This window comes from Ochotona curzoniae, unplaced genomic scaffold, assembly GCF_017591425.1.
Source record: "Ochotona curzoniae isolate NIBS_2020 unplaced genomic scaffold, NIBS_Ocur_1.0 scaffold_1037, whole genome shotgun sequence".
Classification (NCBI taxonomy): Eukaryota; Metazoa; Chordata; class Mammalia; order Lagomorpha; family Ochotonidae; genus Ochotona; species Ochotona curzoniae.
The window spans coordinates 24,831,747-24,843,872 of record NW_024467083.1 but is presented as its reverse complement, the minus strand read 5'-3'; the positions used below and the strand labels follow the sequence as shown (position 1 = coordinate 24,843,872).

At 44.5% G+C, this 12,126-nt stretch overlaps 1 non-coding gene across 1 annotated transcript; it reads right to left on the bottom strand.

The window, feature by feature from the left end:
- Window positions 1-1,521: 1,521 nt before the first annotated feature.
- LOC121168951 lies at window positions 1,522-1,628 on the bottom strand. The gene has a single exon (XR_005885804.1). It is a non-coding gene; the product is annotated as a U6 spliceosomal RNA (small nuclear RNA).
- Between the last annotated feature and the right edge of the window lie 10,498 nt (window positions 1,629-12,126).

The window sequence follows — 12,126 nt, the reverse complement described above, 5'->3', positions numbered from 1 at the left end:
ATTACAGAAAAGCTTAGCTGTTTCTCCTCAGTAAAACAGTGATGAAACTAGAAGTGAATCCAGGCTGCTTGGTACCAGCGACTGCTCTTCACCACTACTCTAGATTGGGTGGATTAATTGATACTATGAAATAAACAAATGGATGAACACATGTTAAAAGGGGAAAAAAAAAGAGTTTTCTGGTTAAATCTCCAATAAGTAGAATAATCAGTAAGCCAGTAAAACTCATTCCCAGAGCATTCTGCTTAAGCAAGGTTTGGCCATTAATCTTTCATTGCAGAGAATAAGCTGTTTGTTTCTACCAAGTCTTGTGTGTGCTGAAGAGATGCTGATGCTAACAGTTGCTGATGAGTGACTGGGAGAAGCTAAACATTTTAATTTAAAGTAAGTGAAAAGAATTAATTGCCAGCAAATTAAAAAGGCTTCATCTGCCATTTCTCAGCCTCCCCAGTCTTCCACCCTGTGCAGTGATGAGAGTGATACGAGCCCACATGTGATGGCTGGCTTTTCACTTCCATGTTGCCCAGTTACACAGCATATGAGAGTATTTTCTGTGCTTACATCTGGTGACTTGCGATCTATCAAAGAACTCACTATTTCAGAATCATCTCTACCCCCTAAGAGACTGATGCAACTCCTTCTCCAGGGAAAAAAGCTAACAAGCAAACCATGCCCTGCAGTGGAGGAATGCCATTCTGTTTTGTTTTTATCTCCAGCATTTGGCTGAGTGCTTGGCATGCAGAAGGAGCATGGCATAGGTGTCCTGACCTGCAGAGCGGTCAAGATTTTGGAGGTGCTGAAAATGTTCCAAGGTACTGATACAAGCAAGTACTCCTGAATTAAAATAATACTAATTCTAATAATAATAATTAATCCCAGAACAACATCAGAAGTTGGAAACTAAGCTCTTATTAGGTGCAAATTAGATACTGTGTTCATATTCTTGAAAGGGAAATGAATAAATATAGAGATGTGTCTGTTTTCCACTCCTTATCCATGGGCTGTGCTGTGCTCTGCTTTATTGCTCCAAATGGTAACCATCTTAATAGTTCTGGAGTTTTCTCACCAGGATGGTGCTGGAGACAAAGAAGGAATTTCCTGCTCCTCCCAAAGCCAGAGCCAAAGCAAAGCCCTTGCAGGCTAAGAAGGCAGTGCTGAAGGCACCCACAGTCACACAGAAAAAGGTCTACATGGCACCCATGTTGCTGCTGCCCAGGACAACAGTGCCTTTGCTGGTAACCCAAATACCCTCAGAGAGCACCCCCAGGAGAAACAAGCTTGACTGATAGGTCATTACCAAATCCCCCAGCCACGGAGTCAGCCATGAAGAAGAAGACAAGGCACAAACAACAAGATGGGATCACTGTGAAAGAATTCTATGACACTGAGGTAGGTAAAGCCCATACTCTGATCAGGCCATTATCAGCTCCTGATTATGATACTTCAGATGTCATTAACAAAGTTTTCCCATGCCAATTTAAGAGTGTAAACATGTGATATTCTAAATTTGCTTTTTAATTTAAAAACATGGAACACTTCACGAATTTTTGTGTCATCCTTGCACAGGAGCCATGCTAATCTTCTCTGTATCACTCCAATTTTAGTGTATGTGCTGCCGAAGCAAGCACAACATTCTAAATTTCTATGTATGCTTGGATCTACTACTTGAAATTTTAATTCTGTTCTGTGGCTTTGCAAATGGAGATTTTGAAACTTGGCGAATCACTGAGATACCAGCTAAAGAAGAGATGTATTTCCAAATAGCAGGAAATCTGAGAATAAAAAATGGTACTGAAGTAGACTCTTTCTAAAGGAATACTTGCTTTTCACAGATTCAGTGACAGCCTGCATAGTAAAGTGAAGAGATCACAATGTGTTTCCATGTGGTGTGAAAGCTGGAATCAAGCACAATCCGAACATCTTGTGATGTTGCTGTGTTCTTCATTGGGCCCTTCCCATCCAGCTACAGCTCATTGGCCCCAGGCTGCATATCTGATCTGAGCAAGAGCTAATCAGAGCTCTTCTTGGGAATTTTAGAACTTGACATTAGAGAGAATATCAGGAAGTTCTTGGTGGAGATAACCACAAAATGTAAACTCTGGGATTCCTATGAGCCAGCTTTTCTTCTGCATGAGCTGACCATGCAATAGGAAAAGAATAAGTATAGCCTGGGGGTAGGGTAGAGATGATGGCATATCACTCAGTGATAAAAGAGAATGAACTACACACACACACACACACACACACATACGAGCCTGAGTTCATATGAGAGAAAAATGCCAGAAGGAAGTAAATGAATCCAAAAACAAAATTTTGAAGGTGCATTTCTTTTAAATTTTAGTCACTGTTAAGATGAGAAGGAAATGGAAGTAAGAAGAGGCAGAGTGGAGTAGAGAGAAGGAATTATGAAAAGACTTAGGGAGGAGCAAGTTCAGAGGCGAGCAAGTAAATCTACTGCCTGAGGCATCAGTATCCTATATAGGTGCCAGCAGAAGTCCCAGCTCTCTTCTTATGATCCAGTTCCCTGACAGTGTGCCTGGAAAAGCAGTGAAAATTGACCCAAGTACTTGGTCCCCTGAACCTTTGTGGGAGAATCAGAGGAGACCTCACCTCCCCGCTTCACGCAGCCCAGCTCTGGCAGTTATGATCAGTTATGGAGTAAAGCAGCCATGGAAGATCTCTTTGTCTCTCTCTCTCCCTCTTGCTATATCTCTTTCTAATAAATAAATAAATCTTAATAAAAGAGAAATGATGAGTACAAATGGTGATAATCTTGATTATGTTAATTTCCTAGCCATATACATATCTCAAAACTTATTAAATTATGTACTTTAAATATGCATAGGTCATTTAAAGTTACTGATATATTAATGAAGTTGTTGGTTAGAACACCCAGATATTTGTCAGGAGAGCAGTCCAATTTGTTCTGTCCTCCATGGTATTAGATGTCCTCTGCAGGCCTCAGTGTACTGGATATCATGTCCTCCATGGACATCTGAGCATGCAGTCTACCACACAGGCCTCAGCAACCAGGAAGACCCAATTCTGACACATGTACTCCACCATCAGACCAGAAAGCTTATGCTTATTTTTCACCATGCTTGGCAAAGTGAGTCCAGTGATTGAGTTGTGGTGGGGGCAGGTCCCCCCCAAAAATCTCACCAGACGTGACCCCAGACATGATTCCTGTGTGTGCCACCAGAATGGGGTCCAGTTCATTCGATCATCCACATCAGTCTACACACACTGGTAGTTTCAGTCACCTGGTCAGTTCTGTCCTCAGTCCCATCTCATACACAAACCAATGCATGCTGTGGCCAAGCGTAACTGCCCTCACGTACACCAGGGGGAATGGCAACCTAGTTGTAGTGACCCCCACTAACTCTCACCAGGTCTGCCCAAGTCCTGACTCCTGTTTATGCCAGTATGTAGAGCTGACTGATCAAGTCTGTCTCACATCCCATTCAGCTCTAGTACACATCAAGGGACTCTACCTCAATCCAGCTGACCCTAACATCCAACCCACATTCATGTTGGTGCATGCCACTGCCTCTCTAGCCAGACCTACCCCCAGCACTGGTTCTCATGTTCACGAGTGGGAGTTGCAACCCATTAGAGGGGTACACAGTTTCCTATTATGTTCACTCACAGTCCTATATCTTGCTCTTTCCAGAAAGTTACAGAACCACAGGGTATACTCTGACAGGACTTGGCCTAGTCCTAGCACTTGCCAGCTTATTCTGCACTTACTGTGGCTCATGCATGCACCAATGGATATGGTGACTTAGCCCAGCCAGGCTCTCTCCTTAAGCCAACCCACATGAAGACCAACAGGTGTTGTAGCCCTGCCCAGCCTGGTCTACTCCCAGTCCCAGCTCTCACGCTCACCAGCAGGAGCAGAGGCCCAGCAGTAGAGTCCCCACAGCAGCCCTGCTAGGCACACCCTCTCTCTGCTCACCCAGAGTCTTATGTGTGCTTGTGGGAGCTGTGGTCCAGACTGTCTTGGCTAGCCTCACCTCAGTATCCACCAGTGGGTGCTGCATGTTACCTGGCTTGGCCTGGTCTGCTCTTAGTTCCAGCTCATGCTGGTAGGTGCTACAGCCTAGCCCAGCCCAGCCTGCCACCAGTCCTGACCCTAAAGTGAACTGGCTGGTATGTGCCCCAACCCAGCCTGTCCTGTACCCCATCCTGGTTCTTCCATCTGCCTTTGGATGTTATAAATTGACCCACCCTGGCCTGGCCTTCCCTGAGACTTGATCCGCATGTGTGCCAGCTGGTATGGTTCTTGCATTCACTTTTGGTTCTTGTGTCCTCACAGAACTGTTCCTCAAGCTCCTCTATCAGGTCACCTCCCAGTGGGAGAGCTCATGGACACTGAAGGGTTCTTGACCCATCCTGACTTGGCCTACCTCCTGTCCTGTCAGGAAGAGTGGCCTTGGTCAAGTGTCCCACACCCACTCCAGCACTTTCTGTTGGTGCTACAACCCAGCCCTGCCTAGTCCACTTCCTGAACCAGCTCTTGCATGGTACAGCACAGCAGAAATCCAGTCCAGCCTGGCAACCACCTACCCTGGTTCTTGGGAGCAGCAGTGGGTTCTGGAGCCTATTGTAGTCTGGCATATCCCACACCCAGAATACACTCATACTGAGGGAAGCCCCAGCCATATCCAGCCCAGTTTACTGCATCCATTACAGCTCTCATACTCACTAGTGGGAAGTGTAGCATATAACATGGGCATCCCTTAGCTCCCCGACCAACCTTGCTCCCAGTCACAGATCTTGTACATGCCAGTGATTGCTCTGAACCTGCCAAGCATAACCTATCACCCAGCTTGGTCTTTGCCATCAGATACTGTAGCCTGGCCTGGTCTGGTCTGGTCATTGCCCAACACTCTGGCTGGTAGGTACTGCAGACTTGTCCTTTTCCCCAACCCTATCCCTGACAGATGCAATAGCCCAGCCTAGTCCAGCATGGCCTGCACCCCATCCAGGCTCACACACATAGCAGCAGACTATGGTTAGGTCTGGTACTGCCTGGTCTTTCTCCCACCCCTACTAAGCTAAACCACACATTTGCAGACAACTGAAACAGATCTTCCTCGCCTAACCAACACCAAACCTTAACTCATGTGCTCAGCAACAAGAGCTATCACACACTAGGGGAGTGCCCCATGATCCCCACTAGACCCATCCCAGACCCACATTTCATGCATGCTAACAGGTACCAGGTCCTTACCCGGCTATTTGCCCCCATCCCCATGTCAGCCTTCATGTTTGCTGGTGGATATTGTGGCCCAGCCCACCCCATACCCTGTTCTTGGGTTGTACCTATGGGTGCTACAACCTGGACCGTCCTGGCCTGTTCCCAATTCCATGAGTGCTATTGAGTTCCATGGTCATTCCTAGCTCAGCCCATCACCACTCCAGCCCTCAAACAATCCTGCTACTATGGCAGTCTCATGGGGGTGAGCCCATAATCCCCCACAGAATCTGCTCCCAGACCCAGTGTTTTTGGGAACTGAGTAGTGTCATGGCCCGTCCTTACATGGTCCACTCCCTGCCCCAACTCTCAATGGCAGGTACTGCTTGATCGAGCACTGTCAGATAAGCCTACCAGCCTTTTGTGCGCACTAGTGGATGGTGGTCAACACCAACAATCCCAGCTCTGGTCTCCCACATGCACAGGTGTACTTGCCCCCAAAGGTCCTCCACTTTTCCTCCTCTTACCCATCCAGTCTCAGCCCCCTCATTCACCTGCAAGTGCAGTAAACAGGCTGGTGGAAGTCCCCCAGAAGTCATTCCTCACCTGTCACATTCTCCCTCAGCAGTCCTTCCTCCCACACTTCTCCAGACTCACTTCCCTCAGCAGTCCACAGCTCTCCCTTGCTCCCACTGGTGCCAGTCCTCTGGTGGTGTACCATGCCATCCTGGGGCCCTGCCTGCCTACTCAGGGCCCATGAACACTTGCATGCAGGTCCCCAGACCCTGTCTGTTGGCATGCCATCATGTACACCCCACACATCTCTAAAAATATATATATGATAGGCGACTATGCTGTCACACTGGTCTAGTTAACACAAATTTGACTTTAACCAGGCCCAGGATGCCTGTCGGCTATCAGCTGCTTTTCTCTCAGCAGTGCCACACTTGCCTAGGTACAATGCAACCCCAGCCGGCGAAGGGTTTGTTGGCTCGTCTTTTTCATATCTATGTTTCTCACCTAAACCTATCAGTTCTACTTGTCTACATTGCTTGCATTCTCTTTCTCCCATCCAGATCCAGTGAAAGTCCAGGTTCTCACCTCTTCTTCCTGGACTCTTTCAAGCCATCCCAGTTGAGCTCTCCTCTTTGTGCTACTTTCCATGTGGCTTGCGGCATCTTCAAAGCATAGATCTGACACTTCATTCCCCCTTTTAAAACAGTATCAATGACCAGTGACCACTCAACATGGATTTCATTCATTGAATCAACCTGCTAGCCTGGCCCTAACATTTCTCTCCAGAGCAGTGCCAGCAGAAGCCAGTGCCCTTGTAGGTGTCTTTGTCCATCCTTTTTGGGTGTATTTGACCTTGAATGCTCTTATGCTACTTCTCTACCTGACAAACTTTAGCATATTTAAAGGTCCAACCCAAGTGTTGCACTTATATTGCTTTATTTGGCTCCCTCAGGCTAAATTAATTGTCCCTTCATCTGTATCCCCGTAGCTCTTATCATCTCTGTTTGTGATGGATGGGTCTGTCTCTCTTGCAAAATGATAAACTTCTGAAGAGCAGAAAGTGTTTCTTATTCATCTTTATGTCCCTAGAAACCAGCAGAGTTCACAAAAGGTAGCAAGTGCTTAATTAATGTCAGTTTAATTGATTTAAATCAAGGGAATTGAATTAGATCAATGATTTTAAAGTCTTTTTTTTTAAATACTCTATAGTATATCCATTTTTAAGCAAAATGATACCAGGGGTCTCAATACATAATTTAGATAAAGGTGAAACTGATCTGGTTGAAGAGTAATTAATGTGTTCAATTCAGAGGCTATTCTAGTTTCAACAGTCATATTTTTATCTGCATTCATTTATATTTGAGGCTTGTTTTGCTGCAAACTCCCTCTTTCTCATCTTCACTTATCCCTTTATAGTTAGAAGTGTCTCTAGTCATCCTGTGTCACAAGATAGCCCTCAAAATAAGTTCCTTTTGCTGTTTATTTATTTATTTGCAAGGCATAAAGAAAGAGACAAGACAGACACACACATGCGCATGCGCACATGTACGCAATGATCAAGAGTTCTCCCATCTACTGGCATACTCTCCCAGTGCCTGCAACACCCAGGGCTGGGTCAGGCTGAAGCCAGAGGCCTGAAACCCTTCCTGGTCTTCCACAAGATGACAGCAACCCAACGATTTCAGCCATCACGGCTCTATCTCAGGACGCACTTAACAGAAAGCTAGATCAGAAGAGGCGAGATTTGAACCCAGACACTCTGATGCAGGATGCTGGGGTCCCAGTTGGCATTTTAACTACTGCAACAAATGCCTATCCATTCCCCTGTGCTACCCTAATACAAAGCTTCTCCATGTCATAAGAAATTTTAATCATGCAAAAGAAGAGAGAAAAACAGTGCTTGGACAATGAAATCTCTAACCGCAGCAACAGTTCTCTTAAGGAAGGTTCCAGCTATTTGCCCAAGTTACTCAGCTAGTTTCAAAAATATCTAAATAAATGTGCCCCCAAAGTACCAAGATGTCTGAAAGCTGAGCCACTGTTTGCAAATGCATCTTAAAATCATTCTTCCTGTTTACAGAGCCTTAATCTAAAATTTCTAGTCTGTGGCCTTTTATTTCCATAATTCCATTTTATGGAATTGATTCTGACATTGTTTTCTATCATGTATTATCCAAAGTGACACCATGTATTAATTCTTTCTGAAGTTTTATAAACAAATCTGGTTCAATATAGAACCCAATAGAACACGCTTAGACCCCATAGGAAGCATTCATAACATTTGTAATGAAGATAAAACTGAGGCAATTTCATTTTGTTTGTAGGGAAAACGAGAGCATTGGACCAGATGATCTCCAAGGGCTCTTTCAACCCTGAGAGTTTATGATTTCTGGGCAGACGAGAACAATTTCAGGTGAATTGTGGCAGAAGTAAAGTAGTTGTTTGCACAAATGAATAGATCACCCTGGTAACAAATCTCAGAAAGAAAATTTCAACCATTATCCTTACTCTTTATTATATGTACAGCTTCATTTCTATGTCATTCTTCTCACTATCTAAGAATTGTCACTTGCATGGAATTTCAAGTATAATTGAGCACAACGGTACATCCTGTGACCTTTTCCACACCTGGAGGACAGAGGTTGCAGGACCTTGAGCCATTTTTCAAGGCCAATGGGACTAAGTGAGGAAAGGAGAGAATACCTTCCAGAAAGAGGGTGTTTCCAAAGTTCAGCTGTTGATAGGAATTCAAAATGCCTTTGGGCAAATCGTGAAGGGGGTATGCATAGGTCACCAAGCTAGATTCTTAAATATAGGAGGATCATTAAAATGTTCAACATATTCAGCCCCAATCCATGGCATCATTTCCATGCCACATTCTTGTGTGAAGCCAAGAACAGATTTTCTCTGGCTCCGGGGGTACAAACTGATCCACAGTAGCCAAGATAGTTGTGGGCAGGAAGCAAGGCAGGTGGGCCCAGCCTCCTATAGTTCATCCAACTTTCACATCTACCTAGGAGAAAGCAGATTGCCCCAGGATAGAAAGCAGGGCCAAATAACCTTGAGGGCTGAAGTGTTGAGTGACAACCCTCCCATTCTGATGTTCAGATTATGTTGCAAACTGAATGGTCACTCAGTGCACTTGTCCTTGCTTTCATTTTAGGATCGTGTTTTATGACCTCAATTGAGGATCCGAAGCTGTTTTGTTATAGTTAGTATAGTTAGCGAACGGTTTTATGTTCTTTGACCACAATAAATGTGTTTTTGTAGCTCATTAACATCTAAATTGATAATGATCACCGACAGATGTCAGCACTGGTCACCAGTGTTTTGCTTTTGCAAAAAGGAATGAATTAATTTTTTTTAATTTAATATCTTTGTGGGTCTCTTTTTTAACTACTAGAAGAGAAAAAAACAACACAGAATAAATTATATTTTGAGCCAAATCAATCATTCGTTTAATAGTTATTGAGTACCAACCACTGAGCCATGTGTTTTATAACTTTTCAGCAAAGAGGAATAACTCACATTTTTTGCATTCCTGAAACTTCTGGATCTAAGGAAAAAAGAGAGACAAACAAATGACTCTACCAGAGGTAAAAATGTATACATTCTTTAAGAGATGACTGAGGGCCTGGAGCAGTAGCCTAGTAGCTAAAGTCTTTGCCTTGCTTGCGTCGGGATCCCATATGAGTGGCAGTTTGTATCCGGGCTGCTCCACTTTCTTATCCAGGTCTCTTTTTGTGGCCTCCTGGGAAAGCTGTAGAGGACGGCCCAAAGCCTTGGGACTCTGCACCCATGCAGGAGACCCAAAAGAAGTTCCTGGCTCCTGGCTTCAGACTGGCTTAGCTCTGGTCATTGCAATCACTTGGGGAGTGAACCAGTGGATGGAAGATTTTTCTCTTTGTCTCTCCTTCTCTCTGTAAATATGACTTTCCAATAAAAACAAATCTTTTTTTTTTTTAAAGAAATGATTGAATATTTTGGAAGTCAAAGGAGGAGATATCACATGTCACATGTGGCTGGGAAAAGAGAAGTTTCTGGAGAAGTTGTCACATGGACTGATCATTGCAAGAGAGGCAGGGCCTAAAAAGAGATGAAAAGAGAATGGGAAACTGGATAATTTTAGAAAGGGAAGTGACAAGGGCTAGCTGTGTGGCTTGAATGGCAGACAGTGACTCAAATGAAGCTGTGAATGCATAAGCCAGGTAAGACTCTGTTCATTTGAGTAGACAAATTTGACTCACAATGGCCAGAGCTGAGCTGATCCAAAACTAGTTCTTTCTGACCTCCTAGGTAGATGAGAGTGACCCAGGGTCTGGCGTGATAGCCTAGTGGCTAAAGACCTTTGCCTTGCATGTACTGGGATCCCATATGGGCACTGGTTCTAATCCTGGCAGCCCCACTTTCCATTCAGCTCCCTGCTTGTGACCTGGGAAAGCAGTCGAGGCTGGCCCAAAGCCTTGGGACCCTGCACCCGCGTGGGGAACCTGGAAAAGGCTCCGGGCTCCGGGCTCCTGGTTTCAGATCAGCTTAGCTCCGGCTGTTGTGGCCACTTTGGGGAGAATCATCAGATGGAAGATCTTCCTCTCTGTCTCGCCTCCTCTTTGTATATCTGACTTTCCAATAAAAATAAATAAATCTTAAAAAAAAAAAAACTGACCCAAGGACTTCAGCCATCCTCTGTTGCTTTCCCAGGCCATGAGCAGGGAGCTGGATGAGAAGTAGAACAGCTGGAATATGAAAGCATACTACGCCCCCACTCCAGCACCCATGCTTAATCATTCTTGCCATTGTCTTAGGGGAACAAATACATACCTGTAGATGAGCATCAGTGCTTACATATTTGTGAATGTTTGGGCCAGAACAGAATGAACAGAGTTGGATAGGGAGGCAATGCATAGTTGAGAACATAAGGAATGAAATGGACACAAGATAAAAACTACAAAAGCAGGTGACCAGCAGGAAGCTCCCATCTTTGAAGAAGGAGTTTGACCCAGAAGGCTTGTTGCCTCCATCTTTTATTGAACTGCGTGGGGAGACAAATCACAGTAATTGATGGGGCACAAACATTGACAGCTATGTTCCCTATTGATGTTAACCAGCCAATGCTTCATGCTCAGGAAGCAACAGCATGGCCCAAGTACAGAAGTCGGTACGTGATTGTCTCACGGATATCTTAAAACATATAGTTCTGTGGCCTTGGATCTTGGTCCAAATACAGACCCTTGTCCACAGGCCTCAACCTTGGTCTTGGACTTCTGCCCACTCACAGAGTGTTTCCCACAGAGTTTGACCTTGATCTCTGAACTCAAGATTCCAGGCACAGTCTGCCCTGCTCCTCTTTATTAAGTCACGCTGTTATTTTTACAAACTGCCTATGGCAGGTAGTGTAGATTGAGAACAAAGAGTGCATAAATCTATGGACACACATTTGTGCCAGTTTCTTGCACAACTTTCCCCATCTTTTCTGCCTTCTCGTTTTTTCCAAACTCTCTTCCTACTTTCATTTGTCCTATATTTTTTTTATAACCAATTTTAGGCATTTTTAAGGGTTTATTATTATTATTATTATTTGAAAAGAAAGGACGGGTAAGACAGAAAGAAAGTTTCCATCTGCTGGACACTCCCTAACTTCTACAATGACTAGGGAAGATTTAGGACAAAACCAAAATTTCAGGAATCTAGCCAGATCTCCCAAATGGATAGCAGGATACGTGGGCCATCTTGTGCTAGTTTCCCAGATGCATGTTCAGGAAGCTGGATCAGAAGCAAAGCAGCTGGGTCTTGAACCAGCACTTTGTTAGGCGATGCTGACATTGTAAGTAGTGGCTTAACCTGTTTCATCACAATGCAAACACCAATAATTCTTATATTAATTACATGTTAAAGTAGAATAATAGAACCAGTATAACCTACTTGTTTTCACTGAACCTTGTACTTCAAAAACCTCATGAAACGGGTGGCTTTGTGGCACAGCAAGTAAAGTTGCTGTCTGTAATGCTGGCATGTATATAGGCACTGAGTGCCAACCACACCACTTTGATCCAACTTCCTGCTAACAGGGAAAAATAAATTCTGGACAGTGAATCAGTGGATGAAAGATTCTCTCTCTCTTGCATTCAAATAAATAAATGAATTTTTTAAAATCCTGTAGAAAGGGCACAGCACAACGGCTCACTGGCCACTTGAAGAGCCCTGGCTAATCCTCCCCTTTACAAACACTGGGATCCCATATGAGTACCAATTCATGTCTCAGCATATCCACTTCCCATCTAGCTCCCAGTCTATGGCCTGGAAAAGCAATGGAGGATGGCCTAGAGCCTGCAGCCACTTGGAAGAAAACTCCTGGCTCCTGGATTCGGATTGGCTCAGCTCCAGGTCATTATGGCCATTTGGGGAGTACACCA